The 18,297-nt window shown below is 32.6% G+C and overlaps 1 protein-coding gene and 1 long non-coding RNA gene across 3 annotated transcripts in view; one reads left to right on the top strand and one right to left on the bottom strand.

Moving 5' to 3' along the window:
• Nucleotides 1-18,297, bottom strand: part of NEGR1 (neuronal growth regulator 1) — a 979,779-nt gene that overhangs the window by 710,488 nt on the left and 250,994 nt on the right. The gene's annotated exons all lie outside the window — the stretch shown is intronic.
• LOC128640906 (uncharacterized) overlaps nt 1-18,297 on the top strand; it is a 207,701-nt gene that overhangs the window by 175,206 nt on the left and 14,198 nt on the right. The window contains exon 3 of the long non-coding RNA XR_008399415.1: nt 10,274-10,422. This is a non-coding gene — a long non-coding RNA (uncharacterized LOC128640906). The remainder of the gene's footprint in view (nt 1-10,273; nt 10,423-18,297) is intronic.

Genomic DNA, 18,297 nt, shown 5'->3' with positions numbered 1-18,297 from the left:
CATACTATAGCTTTGAAAAAATATCCACATTATAATTACATTTTTAAAAAAGCACCTTGTACAATCTGGGAATCCATTTTGCTTGCAACCATTATTTGAGTGGGCAATTTTTTTTCCCACCTTGTATTTTAAATATTTTTTTTTGCCATGTGACATATGTCCTGCCCTTTTGTTAGCAGAGATCACTAAATCAAACGGCATATTCACCCACTTTTTACCTAGCAGATATCACCAAATGAAAAAGCTATCTCAATACATATTCATCCATAATGTGTAGGATGAAAGTTTATGGATTTAACACACTGTCTGAATCCTGGCTACTGTTAAGTAAAATAAAGATATATATAACCTTGGAAGATGTTATACAGTCTATTAAACTATATCATTTTATGGTGATGAAAAGCTTCACAGTCAGATGTGAGTAATTCTTTTTCTTGATATGTTTATGGATTATTATTGGCATTTCTGCCGATTGGTAATATGTTAGCTTAAAAGAGATGGAGATGTTTTGTTAATTTTAAATATTAGTTAAAATCATTTCATTCTTGTTAAAAAAAAATATTAATATATTTATTTTTTTTTTAAATTATTTATATAACAGTGTTAAAGTGAGTTTAAAGGAACATGAAACCCATACAACAATTATTTTGTGTTTCAGACAGAGCATATCATTTTAAAAATATTTCCAATGTACTTCTATATATTATCAAATGTCATTGTTATGATTGTATTATTTGTTGAAGGAATACCTAGGTATGCATCTGAGGCACATGGCAGGAAATAGTTTGCTTTTCAACAAAAGATGCCAAGAGAATAAAGATACATTTGATAATAGAAGTAAATTACAAAGTTGATTGAATGTGTATGTTGTATCTGAATCATGAAAGAAACAGTTTGGGTTTCATGTCTCTTTAAACTCATAGCATAAAACATATATTCAGCAATTAAGCACTGCATTGCTTTAAAATTAAAAACAATTGGGGCTTTGTTAGCACAGTTTACAAATCTAAAGCAGTTCTTGGATACACTTCTTGAAAACCCTGGTGCAATTCATACGTCTGACCTTATTTGCTGTAGCCAATTATGGAAAGATGAAAATTAGTTGTTTTTTTATCTCTGATTTAACCAATCACTGTGTAGGATGCTTTTTTTGCTACAGGTGAACTTTTCCACCTGTAGCAATGAAACATATACATTTGTTTAACAAAAAAAGAAATATAAATGCCCTTTGAATGTTCAGTTATTGTTTAGTTTAAAACTAAACAAATACCTAATTGCATAGCAACCGAATATTCGGGAAAACTAATATTCAGCCCAAAAGATTCGACCAAACTGAATATTTCACCTGTGCATACCTATATTTATCATTATCAGCAAAAGCAGGCAAAATGAACAGTGGTTGCACATTGCAATATTATTTGTATTGTAACATATTCTCCCCATTAATTTGTTCCAAAATGATCCATTTTATCAGCTGGAGTTTTTTTAAACTTGGCTAAAACATTAAACCTGAATGGCTCAGATAGAGCATGTAATTTTAAAACACTTTTACATTATTTTATATTGTCAAATTTACTTTGATCTTTTGGTATCTTTTGTAAAAAAAAAGATTATGTACATATCCTGCAACACTGGGAGGTAGCTGGTAATTGCTGGCTACACACATATGTCTCTTGTCATTGTATCACTTGCTGTTTTTAGCTAGTTCCCAGTAGTACATTGCTACTTTGGAGATGATTTTAAAAGCAAAGTAAAGTCAAAATTAAACCTTCAAGATTTGTATAGAGCATGCGTTTAAAAAAAATTAATTAAATTTATTTCAATTATGTAATTTGTTCCCTTGCTATCCTTTGTTGAAAACCATACATAGGTAAGATCGGGAGCAGCAGTGCACTACTAAAAGCTAGCTGCTGATTGGTGGCTGCACTTATATACCACTAGCCTTTGTCTCACCTGATGTGTTCAGCTAGCTCCTAGTAGTGTATTGCTGCTCTTTTAACAAAGGACACCAAGAGAATGGCACAAATTTGTTAACAGAAGTAAATTGGAGAGTTGTTAAAAAATGTATGTTCGATCTGAATAATGAAAGAAAAAAAAGTATTGTTTTATGTCCCTTTAATGTTCTTGCAACACAGTACACAGATTTACCAAGATAATGTTATGTATTTAAAACTTTGCCTCTTAAATGTTAGTTTCTTGGAAATGTAATTCAAATCATAAAATATCCCTATTTGTATTTAGCTAATTCTTTCATCTATCTTAAAGGGACATGGTCAAAATTAACCTTTCAAGATTAAGATTTTTACAAAACCTTCTAATTGATTTCTATTACAAATTATCTTCTTGAAACCTTAGCAAATTTTCATGAGAACATACTGGAGTATTCTCAATAGCATGCACGTGTATAATTTGAATCATATTATTAGAAAATGTTGAATCAAATATTACATTTAAAGAAAGAATTAGAAATACTATTACATTAAACAAATGCTAGAATGTTGCACATTCGAAAATTTGAAACAAACAAACAAACAAACAAATGTGTTAACATTCACCCATTCCTAATTATACATAAAGTATTCAAGTCACATGTATTGTCCTTAGCTTGACTCAGTATGTGCTTAAGAATAGGCCATATGTTTCAGCCAAGGATAACAATTTGATCATAGATTTTTTTTATTTTTTATTGCAGGCTCTGTATAAATAATGAACGTTTAATTTTGGCTTTCATGTCCCTTTAACCCTTTGAGTGCTAAGCACTTTCCCACCTGGGTGCTAAGCTGATCTAAGGTTTTTATTTATTATTTATTTTTTTAAATATTTTTTTTTATTTTTTTTTTTACAGATCCCCAAGACTTATACCATTGGAAAGGTTAGGTGATTACCTTTCCAACAGTGGGTCTTGGGGGTCTGTAGCTGCTTAGATGCCTAAGTTACCGGCTTCTAAGCAGCATGCCCCCTTTCCCTATTCTTGTCATTGTCTATTTTAAATAAAGTTGCGCGGTGACGTCATCACGTCATTGCGCGTGATGTCACTGCGCAAAACGTGAAGCCCTGGCAATGCCTTTCCCTATACAGGCCCAATCGCTGGGGTAGGAGTGGGTGGGAGCCCCAAGATCTCCCTCAAGGTGGGAGAGTGCTAACGACGGCTCTGAGCCGTCGTTAGCACCTGAGTGAGAAACTCTGCGATGGCTCAGAGCCGTCGTTAGCACTGAAAGGGTTAAGATACTTTCATTTCAAGTGAATATACGGTAATTGAAACAAAGTGAAAGGAGGAAGTGAAAAAACAATGTGAGTCCATCACAATCCTGATATTGACCAAATTGCTATAGCACCTGGAAGGCTACAACAGACAAAAAAAGAAAGAGGAGATATAAAAAAAAAATTATGTCAGTGCTACATTTTCTCCAAACAGAGAAAAATTAACAACAAGCTCTAGGCTTCATTATATGTAAATGAATTGTCCTATTAATGGGACTACTTTTTTCCATCTAAATGGGTCATTTCTAAAAAAAAAAAGTATTAAAAGTTTCTTTCTTCTGAAAAATTGTATTTCTGTACTAAATCACATTCTTTGTCCGTAAACAACTAATTTATCTATTGGTGTTTTCAATATTAACCAATCAGCATATGTGTACTGTAGTATCAGTTGTCTACAAACATGCACTTCCAGCACGTTTCAGGTTACATGTGTGCACCTATTACTTTTTAACATATTTTTGACACAATGCTTATTTGTGGGTATTGTATTATCCTAAACTTTGAAACATTTTACATTTATAAGGCAGAGATAACCAACTTCCTAACATATGGGGGCAGCTGCAGATAAATATTTTAGAAGCCTAAAAGTCATATTTGTCGCTATTTAGTACACAATTAATATACCTCTTTAAAATGTCCAGTGGCACAGGGCTAGATTTAGGTTAGGTTGCAGGGCACACATTTTTTATTTTCCTTTTTCCCAGAGGCCACAGAAATAGCGCAAAGGGCTGTATATATCCAATCTGCGGCCAGTTGACCACCTCTGAAATAAGGGACTATTTAGATCACTTAGAGTTCACTTGTCAAATGCATCAAGTATGTTTTCAAATTCTAACCCATTTCAAATGTATTTAGAAACCCCACAATGACACGTAACAAATGTTTTAACTTTGCTTTAAGACAATTCATAATTAAAGAAAATTACATTTTGAACTGCATTCAAATAGTTTTGAGGTTTTCAAATTGAACACCTTGAACCTGTTGAAAACTCATTCTTGTCTGATATGATTGTCATGACTTGACTGTTTGAATGGTTTTTATTAAATGCTAAAGCTATTGTTTGGCTGTTTTTTTTGCATGTTCATCTCACATTTTAATAAGGAGTTACACATATAACTCAAATGATGCTTTTAAACTTGCACACAAATTAAATTTGTTCATTTAAATGTAAATTTATGATTGCACTGAAGTGTTTAGGGACTGAAATATATTAATTATAATATTACTTAAAATGATATGTAATTATTAATTGCCAAAATGTAATAAATTGTTGTTAATAATTAATTTTATAAAACTGCATTCAGGCACATTAAAAAATCACTATCAATACTAAATTAATTAGCTGTCATGTTTATTTTTGCTTTGACCGCCTATTTTTGCATATTCCAGCTACTTATAGTTTTTCTTTTATATGTATGAAATTTTGAAGTTGTATCAATTTTTAATTCAAAATATACTGTAGAATTGAGACTACTCTTCAACAACAACAAAAATATAATTGTAATGAAGCAAATTGGAAAAAAATATATATATTTTTTAAATTGTATGCTGTGTCTGAATCACACAAGACATTTTTTGGGATTCATATCTCTTTAAGATAGAGTATGTGAATGAAGATGATTTATATGAAGAATTTTGCTATACCAAACTGTATCAAATTGTAAAATGAAAAGTTTTATTTCAGTAAGTAATGTAGAATTTGTTGATTTTTCTTCAAAAAGAAAGTTAGCAACCCTAATATAGGTACACTTCATTCTATGGTAACAATGTTTACAGTTTTACTGTTCAAAAAAACAAAATTTATTCCCTATAAAATATGTAATTAAAAAAAAAATGCCTTCTTTATCTTTAATTTATCTGTGAAAATTGTAGTGTTTCCACTCTCACCAACGAGGGTGCAGGGCATTCTATGGAATACAAAGCTCTGACCTTCCCACATGCTGCAGAGTGATTTGTTGGTTCATTAAAGGGACAGTTTACACCAGAATTTTTGTTGTTTTAAAAGATAGATAATCCCTTTATTACCCATTTCCCAGTTTTGCATAACTAACACAGTTATAATAATATACTTTTAACCTCTGTGATTATCTTGTATCTAAGCCTTTGAAAACTGCCCCTTTTTTCAGTTCTTTTGACAGACTTGCAGTCTAGCCAATCAGTGCCTGCTCCCAGATAACTTCTCGTGCACGAGCACAGTGTTATCTATATGAAATACGTGAACTAACACCCTCTAGTGGTGAAAAACTGTTAAAATGCAATCTGAAAGAGGTGGGCTTCAAGGTCTAAGAAATTAGCATATGAACCTCCTAGGTTAAACTTTCAACTAAGAATACCAAGAGAACAAAGCAAAATTGGTGGTAAATTGGAAAATTGTTTAAAATTACATGCTCTATCTGAATCATGAAAGTTTATTTTGGCCTAGACTGTCCCTTTAAGGAACTTGTTTATATACAGTATGTCACTAATTGGCCACAGCAAAGCAAAAAAAAATATCAACATAATTCAAGGGTCTTTTCGGGAGTGTGTCCTGGGACCTGTACAACAATGCATCCTTTTTTCTAACAAATAGATTTTTAAATTAAAACTTTATTTTACATGCAATTATTTTGCAATGCAGTGAATATTTTCTTATAAATAAGAAAGAAAAAAAAAGATGAATGTCCCTTTAAGTAAAAAGAAAATATGATTTCAATAAAAAAATGTTTACTAAAATAAATTATAAATAAATCTTTATAAGGAAAAAAAATGCAAATTCTGATATTGTTAAAGTCTAAACACTTAGCAGTTTGATCTCAAATTCTGCATTCTTAACAAAAGGAACATTTGCAGGTACCTCTGAAATCTAGTGTCAGTCTTGTGATATATTTTTTTTTCTTGGATTCATTCAATAAAAATCATTTTTTCACTAGAAGAATTTAGATTTTTCTTAAAGAAGGAAGTCAATGAAATAGTTTACTTAGCAAAACCCTATTTTCATTTCACTGACACTTTTTATCTTCCGCCAGCAGATACTCACAAATCCTGTATAAAAGCTATGGTCTATGAACCTGAAACATAGGTACAGAGGGATAATCAGGATTACTGATTCAAGGATACTTCTTTTTTTCTGAATTCTGTTTTAAAATCTGCCACAGTTTTTGTCTATCCTTTACAAAAATGTGCTCACACAAATACATGTAGACACAAACATGCATATATGTGCACAAACCTGCGTATCCAAAAATGTATTCAAGCATGCTCACATATACACATACACACTCTCATATACACAAACACACATAGGCACTCTCACACAGCCATACACATATATGAATAAACACATGCATATGTATGCACAAGTACAGTACATAAATGTTACAGATGTTCAAGCATATATACAGATATATACACATAAGCATACTCATACACATACTCACCAATGTACATAAACAAACTAAGACGCACACTCATCTATACATGTAAATATATGCACACATATGCACAAGCACATAGACACATACACATATACACATAAGAACATGCTCACATACGCATAAGCACATATACACAAACACATAAACACATAGACACGTTTATAAACACATGCACAAGCACATATACACAAACACATACATAGGTAGACACATGTATATACATAAACGTATGCACACATATGCACAAGCACAAATACATAAATAGGCAGTCACATGTGTATAGATAAACACATGCACAAATATGCACCAGCAGATACACACACACACACACACACACACACAAAGGAACACTCACACCATGCATATACAGACATATATATCTGCTTACTCATATATTCACACACATATATATCTTCTTACACATATTTATACACATATATATCTGCTTACACATATTTATACACACATATATATCTGCTTACACATATTTATACACACATATATCTGCTTACACATATTTATCTGCTTACACACATATATCTGCTTACACATATTTATACACACATATATCTGCTTACACATATATATCTGCTTACACATATTTATACACACATATATCTGCTTACACATATATATCTGCTTACACATATTTATACACACATTTATATCTGCTTACACATATATATCTGCTTACACATATATATCTGCTTACACATATATATCTGCTTTCACATATTTATACACACATATATCTGCTTACACATATATATCTGCTTACACATATATATCTGCTTACACTTATTTATACACACATATATCTGCTTACACATATAGATCTGCTTACACATATTTATACACACATTTATATCTGCTTACACATATATATCTGCTTACACATATATATCTGCTTACACATATATATCTGCTTACACATATATATCTGCTTACACATATTTATACACACATTTATATCTGCTTACACATATATATCTGCTTACACATATATATCTGCTTACACTTATTTATACACACATATATCTGCTTACACATATAGATCTGCTTACACATATTTATACACACATTTATATCTGCTTACACATATATATCTGCTTACACATATATATCTGCTTACACATTTTCAAGAATACCCCTATTTTACAAGTCTTACTCTTAAGGCATTGCATGTAACTGGTCATATTATAAATAATGTACGTAGTAATAGGCATTGCGTTTCTCATAATTTTAATAAGGTAATGGTTTTCTATAGACATAATTCACATTAAAATTCTATACCGTATTCTATTTAATTAAATGGGTGTATAAGAAATCATAACAGTCTGATAAAATCAAGTTGCTAACTAATATAATATAGTGATGCATATCTTATTTCTATCTTCTGCATCTCATTGGCACACTTGGATATTGCCTATCTAAAATTGATCTGCATGATGATCCATCTGCATTTAGAGCATAAGAGAACACAAAACACGGGATCAGTGAACAGTATCAGCTCTTTGGCAAATCTGCAAACACTCTGATCTTCTTTTTAAAAGAAAAAAAAATGTTAGTATGTTGAAACCTTACTGGAATGTAAAAATATAAAACAGGGAAACATTTCAGGAAATTTGTGCAATACATTTCGGAAGTAAAAATATTCAGGTCACCTATTATTTAAATGGGACTGGACTTAGCAAAACAGAGAAGGAAAAGGATTTAAAGTAATGGTAAACTCTCCCCTTTTTAAAATCTTATCTGGAATGTTAGTGATATTTTAGATGGAGTTTAATTCATCAGTTGTAATGAAGATGCACTATAAGTTACTTTTTAATATAGATATAAAATTCAAATTGCTTGCGCTCCCCCGCCCACTTCAAAAGTTAATTTTTCTGTGTGCTAACATTTTGAATTGTTGTCCAATCAGCGCTCTCCCCCTTATGGCACTTTTGTGTATATATTATTCCCAACTGTAATATTTTATGTTTTAGTACCGTTATTGTGGATATTTTAAGTGTTTTATATTGTGTTCTATTTTTAAGCTGATTTCCAAGCATCTTTCTCTAAAGATTATATTTTGTCAATATGTGTAATAGGGGCCTAGTGTCAGCACTACTATATTTGTGTGTTTTAACATTACGGATATGTTTTTAAAAAGGGGAGAGTTTACCATCACTTTAAGCATACTTGTAGATAAGAATCTAAGAATTCTAATACGATACTAGCATGTATTAACAGAGGCACAGATGCAAGGGAAGAAAGCATAATTCTGTCAAAGTATAAATCCCTGGCAAGACCTCACCTTGGGTACCAATTTTAAGAAAAGGACAATACAGAATTAGAAAAGTTCAGAGAAGGGCCGCAAAACTAATAAGTGGAATGGAGGATTTAAACTAGAGGTTAGTTAAATTGGGTCTTTTTACTCTAGAAATAAAGGGCTTGACAGGAAATATGATTACTTTATATAAATATATTAAAGGCCCATATATAGAGTTAGCGGAAGAGATGTACTGTGAAGTCAGGATCAGACTGATATGCTTCAGTAAAGTTTTTCTCTGTGAAAGGCACATGTTGAGCAAAAAGAGGCTGTTTCTTGGGTGGTAACTAGCCATAGAACAAGCTATTATGCTATTGTTCGTTCCTAGGTTGAGCGCTTCTCTCTTTTTATTTATGCAAATTATGACACTTAGGGAAGTTTCCCTAAGTGTGATGCGGGAATCCAGACGTGGACCCGTTGCTCAGTGTGCCTAGAGGGATATGGCTGCACCTCACTAACGAGGCCCACAATAGGCTGAAATGTACTTCTGGGGTTTTGCTGTTTCTCTCGTTCAGAGAGGGATTGCCTGGTATTTCGGGGCTGGACTGTACTGTGAAGTCAGGATCAGACTGATATGCTTCAGGAAAGTTCTTCTCTGTGAAAGGCACATGTTGAGCAAAAAGAGGCTGCTTCTTGGGTGGTAACTAGCCATAGAACAAGCTATTATGCTATTGTTCGTTCCCAGGTTGAGCGCTTCTCTCTTTTTATTTAGCGGAAGAGATGTTTATACCAAGGTAGTTGTTTGTGACAAGAGTCACAATTTAAGGTTAGAACAAAGGCAATTTCAATCTCCAGCAACATAAACTTTCTTTTCACTTTAAAAGCAATCAAAGTATGGAGTACCTTGTCTAAGGAGGAAGTGACTGCCAATACCTTAGATACATTTAAAAATGGTTTAGATTTTGGGTAAAAACAGAATTTAGGGGTATGATTGCTTGTGTTAAATGGGTTGGATTTCTAATTGTTTAATGTAAGTTCAATTGGCAAGTTGGCAACTTCTTTATTGTAAATCAGACAGGATCTGTATAGGTTGAACTTGATGGTCTTCTGTCTTATTTCAAAATCATCAACTATGTTACTACATTACAAATCATGGTTTGTAACAGTTACTGATAGTTTTCCTGAAAGGCATTTTATATTCCAAACACAAAATGCTATAGAAAATGTTATTGTTGCACTTGTGTCCCTTGCTAATTATGGGGTTGATTAAAAGCAGTTCATAATCATCTGCATGATAAGAGCCCTTGTTGGAGTTAACATATTTATTATTATTATTCTTTATTTATAGAGCGCCAACAGATTCCGCAGCACTGCCCATGGGTACATGGATAACAGTATAATGGAGAACCAATACGACAACATTTTATAGAAAAAAAACAGGGGGAATTGAGGGCCCTATTCCCGTGGGAACTTACATTCTAGATGAACATAATCAAAGTAAGCTATTTTCATTGTTTCTTGACAACACCTTTTACATTATCAGTTCTTTGAAAAATGCCTCTATGCTCCTTAACTTAAATTTTTGATAGTTAATAAACTTAAATTTTTGATTGTTAAGGACAGATTTATTGGCCATTATTATTTAAGGGCCTATTAAATAGACTAGAATAGCATAATCAAAAAATGTATAATGAAAAGACAATGCAAATGCACTTACTCAGAGTTTCCAATGAGCAGTCAATCTTTTTCTGACAAATTTCAGATGTCAAAGTTATAGAAACAATAGACAGCGCTTAAACAATATTACAAAAACAAACAAACATATAGGTCTAGATGACAAGTGCTACGCTATTTAGCACTTCCGCTTAACCGTAAACTTCACTAGAAGTAATGTTTTTGTGTGCATCGGGTTGCGCTCATAATACAAGTTGAAAGTAAAACGTTTGTGCATAAGCAAAACCCAACGTGTGCTAACATCGGTACTTCGCGACATCGCAATCACAATAACGTATTCTCCCCATAGAGGTCAATGAGCGCTAATTGACAGGAGTAATTCATATTTAAAATGTCAATGTTCTTCACATACAGAACAATGTTATTTTTATTGTAAATGCACATTTCTATAAATATAACTGTATATACCTATACCTGTAATTCAATTTATATTGATATATAGCTATAGATATCTATTTTACATTAACATTATCAGATGTAAATAAATATTTCATAATAAAAATTACATTTAAAAGAACATAGGAATGTAAAACATGCGTATTGCACTTCAAGTTTTGCACTTTAGGTCTGACGCGATGTTGGGTTAGCGCACATGAAGAATTGCTAATCTCAAGTATCAGATGTAAATAAATATTTCATAATAAAAATTACATTTAAAAGAACATAGGAATGTAAAACATGCGTATTGCACTTCAAGTTTTGCACTTTAGGTCTGACGCGATGTTGGGTTAGCGCACATGAAGAATTGCTAATCTCAAGTGTGTTTTTGTGATTTCTTAGCAAAATTTTAGTTTTACAAAAGAATAGGTATGGAACTTCAAATGTAGATCATCCTACAAGATAAAAGGAATATAATAATACAGTGAAACCAAAAAGCAGACAAAAGTACAACTGATTCAAGGTATTTTATTTGATGTAAAGGGACAGTCAACACCAGAATTTTCGTTGTTTGAAAAGAAAGATAATCCCTTTATTACCCATTCCCCAGTTTTGCATAACCAACACTGTTATAGAAATACTCTTTGTACCTCTGTGACTACCTTATATCTATGCTTCTGCAAACTGCCCCCTTATTTCAGTTCTTTTGACACACTTGCCTTTTAGCCAATCAGTGCTCACTTCAGGGTAACTTCACATGCATGAGTTCAATGTTATCTATATGAAACACATGAACTAATGCCCTCTAGTGGTCAAAATGCATTCAGATTAGAGGCAGTCTTCAATGTCTAAGAAATTAGCATATGAACCTCCTAGGTTTAGCTTTCAACTATAAATACCAAGAGAACAAAGCAAAATTGGTGATAAAAATAAATTGGAAAGTTGTTTAAAATTGCATTCCCTATTTCAACCATGAAATTTTTTTTTTGACTTGACTGTCCTTTTAATGCAAACTGCAATAATAGGAAGACATGAACATAATAACATTTTAAAAATGTATCATCTTTCATACAATCTGAAGGACGATAATTAGTAGAATAAGTTATTTTACAAAGCTGCGGGAACTTACCATGTGAATGACTTATCTATCTCTCCAACAAAGAATACAATGAAAACAAAGCAAATTTGGTAAAAGAAGTAAAATAGAAAATTATTTAAAACTGTATGTTCTGTCTGAAACATGAATGAAAAATGTTGGGTTGCATGTCCCTTTAAGGAGAATAAAACAACACAGCAATATATACATTCAAAATGATTCCTGCTTTCACTATAAAAATCTATGCAAATGTGTTTGTTCTTCTTCCTACTAGAAAGGCTGGAGTGTTTCAATTAAAATTTAAAGGGACATAATACTCATATGCTAAATCCTTTGAAAGTGATGCAGTATAACTGTAAAAAGCTGACAGGAAAATATCACCTGAGCATCTCTATGTAAAAAAAGAAGATATTTTACCTCACAATTTCCTCAGCTCAGCAGAGTAAGTTCTGTGTAAAAAGTTTTACTTCAGCTGCAGGTAAAAAAAAAAAAAATTGAACAGCAGCCAATCATGCTGAGGTCATGAACTCTTTTACTGTGATCTCGTGAGATTTCAATTAACTCTCATAAGATTTCATTGTAAACTTCCTTAAACTGAATAGGGAAATAACATGAGTGTGCATAAAGCACGCTCCCTTGCCTGTCCCGGGACAGACATACTGATTTGCTGCTTAAAGTCCTTTGCAATGAGATGTGAATACTTAGGACATTTTGAGGTAAATTATCTTTCTTTTTTACATAGAGATGTTCAGGTGATATTTTCTAGTTAGCTTTTTACAGTTATGCTGTATCATTTTTACACTCATTTTCATATAACTGCATGTAATAAACACTACTATAAAGAATAAGATGCACAGATACCGATATAAAAATCCAGTATAAAACTGTTTAAAAACTTACTTAGAAGCTCTCAGTTTAGCTCTGTTGAAAAGGTAGCTGGAAAGCCCACTGCAAGTGGGAAATAAGACACTCCCCCCCTCCCCCTTCTTTTGCATATGAAAAGACCCTTTACACAAACAGGAGCAAGCTGCAGAAGGTAGCTGACAGTATTCACATAAAACTTTGGGGCTTGGTTAGGAGTCTGAAAATCAGAGCAATGTTATTTAAAAATAAGCAAAACTATACATTTATTTTTTTAAAAAAACCCATTATGGGCTATATAAATAGATCATCTACAAAACATTTATGCAAAGAAAAAATGAGTGTATAATGTCCCTTTAAACATTTGGGTATCATGGCCCTTTAAGTATGGTGAATTTACCTCAGTCTACAGCATTATTGGATAGTTCAGAGTGTAAATATGCATTTGTTTCTAGTTGGCCAAAGGAACGTGGATTCTACCAGGCTTTTCAAACTGTGCATTTCTTAACTTCTCTTGCTTTGCAAAACCTTAAATTGATCTTACAAAGATGAGTGTTAAATCATTTTAAATAATTTGTTGCGAAATGCAGCATGCAGTAAAGGAGATAATAATTTGGAAAAAAAACAAAACAATTTCCTGTTAACTCTCAAATCCAAAATCCAAATAAATGTAGAAACCATTTGAGGGTCAAGGTTGATACAAGGACAAAGAAGCTCAAGGTTTAGACAAATTTATGTGAATTGTCTAAATGTATTGAAGCAATATCTTGCTAGACCTTTAGAAAGTAAAATTAAAGACTCTATTCAGCATGTCTAACATTAATAAGCATGAAGGAAATGTAAGACATAAAAAATTAGTACAGAAGGTTGAGGCTACAGTTAGAGACATTTTCATTTCCTGCAACAGAGTCACCACGATTTGTTATTACAGCAAATTTTAATAACATAAAAAATAATATTATAATTTGACTCAAGCACATAATCAAATAAAAAATAGAAACATAAAGTATAATGAATTCTATTCATTTTGTATCAAAGAAAATGGAACAACTAAAACTGACAAATTTGGGGAACATTTTAAACGTGATCACACAAATATTCAGCTCAAAGGACTAATTCACTTTTATAATTAGAAATCTAAATTTATCCAAATGGTTATTAGCATGCAATCCTACAATGTATAATGAGGTGATGATTCTTTTCTTCCTACCTTCTGCGCCAATAAAAGGAAAATTATTCTAGTCTCAAGTTTATAAGAGTGGTAAAAAATAATCTACTTGTTTATAAAAAAAACTGTTTTATATATGTATGTTGAATACCAACCATTAAAACATAAAATGTGCATATTATAGGTTATATTTTATAACGCTTACATTTATTGTCCGTTTACAGGGGTACTGAAAGCAATATATAGAAATAATTACATCAATAAGGCTAAATGGCAAACATTATATCTGGAAGCAAAAATAGATGTTTATTTCAGTTATTTTTTTGTTTGCAATGTTTATTTGCTTTTTTTTTATAAGCTCATTGATTAACCCCATAAAAAGACAATGCTGCATTGCACATCAAAGACATTTGGTTCAGTCTGGTATTTGATATGCTATATTTGTGGTAGCCTCTATGATTGGTTAAAGGGGCTGTAGAATTGACAAACACTTATATAGGGAGTCTATTGACTCCTTCCAAATCAGAGACATCTCCAGAAAAGATAGACAGTTGGCACTTCCTGTACGCCCACCACTGATGAATGGGTGGGGCCGTGGCAGGAAGAGAGGGACCAATAATGTCACGGCAGTATGAAAAGCTATAGACATGGTCGGACATGTTTATTAACTGGATCGAGTACAGCAGGGAATGGTCTGGGTAGAGTGGTGCTGGTAAAATGAAGGGTGCTTCCCTGGCAACATCACTACTCCAGACGTAACATGTACTACTGCGATCTAGCTGAACACACTTGGTGAGTCAATGAAAGGAGGCATATGTGTATAGCCACCAGTTGCCAGGTACCTCCAAGTAGTAAATTGCTCCTTTTTAGTCTCTCTGTGCTTTTCAACAAAAGATAACCGAAGGAACAAAGCAACTTATAGAAGTTATATAGAACCATAATAGAAGTAAATTAAAAAGTCTCTTAAAATTGCATCACCAATTTTGCTTTGTTCTCTTGGTATTCTTAGTTGAAAGCTAAACCTAGGAGGTTCATATGCTAATTTCTAAGCCCTTGAAGTCCATCTCTTCTCTCAGGGCATTTTGACAGTTTTTCACCACTAGATGGTGTTAGTTCATGTGTGTCATATAGATAACACTGTGCTCACGCACGTGAAGTTCCAGTGAGCCAGTTTTGATTGGCTAAAATGGATGTCTGTCAAAAGAACTGAAATACGGGGACAGTTTGCAAAGGCTTAGATACAGGATAATCACTGAGGTAAATAGTGTATTTATATAACTGTGTTAGTTATGCTAAAATAGAGTATGGGTAATAAAGGGACTATCTATATTTTTAAACACTAAAAATTCTGGTGTAGACTGTCCCTTTAAGCATTTTATAAATGTGCATGTTTGACACCAAACTTACGTTACACTTAATTCCCAAATTATTAACATGGCGATATATTAAGCAGCCAAGCAAACATAATATCATTTTGTAGAAATGTAAAAGGTTTGTATTGTATTTCTGTAATGTACAAGAAAATGCAAAGCTTTTATGTCCTTTTTTTTAAAATGTTTGCTTTGGGCAGCCAAAATTATATTAATGGAAAATGATTTTATGCATCCCTAGATGACTTTGTGAGTCTCAGCTATCAACATTTGTGACCTCTGCCTAGAATTCAATAACTCAGCTGATGGAACCAGGATTTAATATAAACAAAATATGAGTTGGAAAATGATTGGCAGGATTAAGATACATATTTAATACACTATTTTTTTCCTATCTTAAAATAACTAAAATGAACAATAAACTTAATATGTAATTCACCATAAAATGTTGAATTAATCATACTGAAAAAATTGCAATACATTTTCTTAGATTTTGTCCATTTTCCCTGTAATCACCATTTTTCCACTACCCATCAAAAAGGCTGGAATGCATTCCATGGAATTCAAATTTCTGACCCTGCTACATGATGTTCTATAATTGTTGCTTAATCAGCAGGGGCTATTGTACATCTGTCCATTTACATTTACACACTATGGGGCCGATTTTCTAACTGTCGGACGGACATGTCCGCCCAACATTGCTGAATGCAGACAGCATATGCTTTTGGCTTTTAACATTGCACAAGCAGTTCTGGTGAACTGCTTGTGCAATGCTGCCCCCTGCAGATTTGCAGCGAGCAGGGGGTGTCAATTAACCCGATCATATTAAATAGGGGGGGATTGATGTCAGTAGCCTCAGAGGCGGCAGATGAGTTAAGGAGCAGCGGTCTTATATATATATATATATATATTATCCAAAATAGGCACGCACTCTCTGGACATTTTTAAATGTGCACAAAAAATGATGTGACGTTTTGGGGAGATCACCCCTTCATCGGATAAAGGAGTGAGATACTTGAGAAGTCATATCATTTTTTGTGCACATTAAAAGCACATTTCAAAATTTCCAGAGAGTGTGTGCCTATTTTGGATACTATTATTATTTTGCCTGCACCTGGTAGATGTCATAGGAAGTGAGAGTGCACTTTTTTGTGATATATATATATATATATATATATATATATATATATACCTGTATATAATATATATATATATATATATATATATATATATATATATATATATATATATATATATATATATTTACAGACATACACAATTTGGAAGTTTAAGTTCCCTGTAACTCTAAAATAAGATTCACTATATATTACAGTATCTCAAGCACTTTGTGTAACCCAAGTTCTACAGCAGTAAAAATTTGCAATCATGCAGAAACTAATGGTTGTAACACAGACACTCATAAGAATTATACAAGTGTGAACGCTGACAAAATAATTTAATGCTGCATTAACCTAGAAGACGTATTCATAAGAAATCATTGATTCAAGAGTGAGCGTGACATCTTCAAAATCATTTAACTTCTAATTTTCATTTTTTAATATTCCGCTGCCTAATTGGGCCACTTTTAAAGCAACTTACTTCTGTTAAGTGTAAGCCAAGTTCAGCTAGAAGCCTGTAATATGTCAAAATGTCCTCTTAGCTTGAGAGTCAGAAGCAAGCAGGACATTGAATAACGTTATTGAGCTGGATGCTGCTAAAAGGGAATTCTGGGGTATTATTATACCTAGGCATAAATGGCAGATTAATTATTGTCTTTTTATTAAAAAGTACATACTTTGTGATGAAGTCATTAAACTTTTTTATTTGGTATATAAAGGAGTCACAGAAATCTAACCATGCTTGAAATGTCATTCTCTCGTCTAGAAGAGTTAGAAATTATTTTATGGTTTATAGGTATTACAAAAAATATAATAAAACTAAAGAAAGGTCAGAGTATATACATTGCATTACATTTAAAAGGGAAGCACTTCTGGATATATTTTGATTTCCATTACCAGCATGATGATAAATGTATGCATTACAAGGTTTCTGACCTTTGATTAACCATTTAACTACTAAACCAATCATACCCTCTTTGCTGAGTTCTTTTGTTGTTTTTAAATGCTGCTCATATTTAAGATCTACTGTAGACCATTCTTCAGTGAGAAACCCACACATATTATGTGTATATACAGTGTATATATATATATACAGTTGTATGCAAAAGTTTAGGCACCCCTGACAGTTTCCATGATCTACATTTATAAATAATTGGGTGTTTGGATCAGCAATTTCATTTTGATCTATTAAATAACTGAAGGACACAGTAATATTTCAGTAGTGAAATGAGGTTTATTGGATTAACAGAAAATGTGTAATATGCATCAAAACAAAATTAGACAGGTGCATACATTTGGGCACCTCAACAGAAATATTGCATCAATATTTAGTAGAGCCTCCTTTAGCAGAAATAACAGCCTCTAGACACTTCCTATAGGCTGTAATGAGTGTCTGGATTCTGGATGAAGGTATTTTGGGCCATTCCTCCTTGCAAAACATCTCCAGTTCAGTTAGGTTTGATGGTTGCCGAGCATGGACAGCCTGCTTCAAATCACCCCACAGATTTTCAATGATATTCAGGTCTGGGGACTGCGATGTCCATTGCAGAACATTGTACTTGTTCCTCTGCATAAATGCCAGAGTAGATTTTGAGCAGTGTTTTGGGTCGTTGTCTTGTTGAAATATCCAGCCTCTGCATAACTTGA

Source organism: Bombina bombina, chromosome 10 (assembly GCF_027579735.1).
Source record: "Bombina bombina isolate aBomBom1 chromosome 10, aBomBom1.pri, whole genome shotgun sequence".
Classification (NCBI taxonomy): Eukaryota; Metazoa; Chordata; class Amphibia; order Anura; family Bombinatoridae; genus Bombina; species Bombina bombina.
This window is presented reverse-complemented; position numbering and strand designations above follow the sequence as displayed.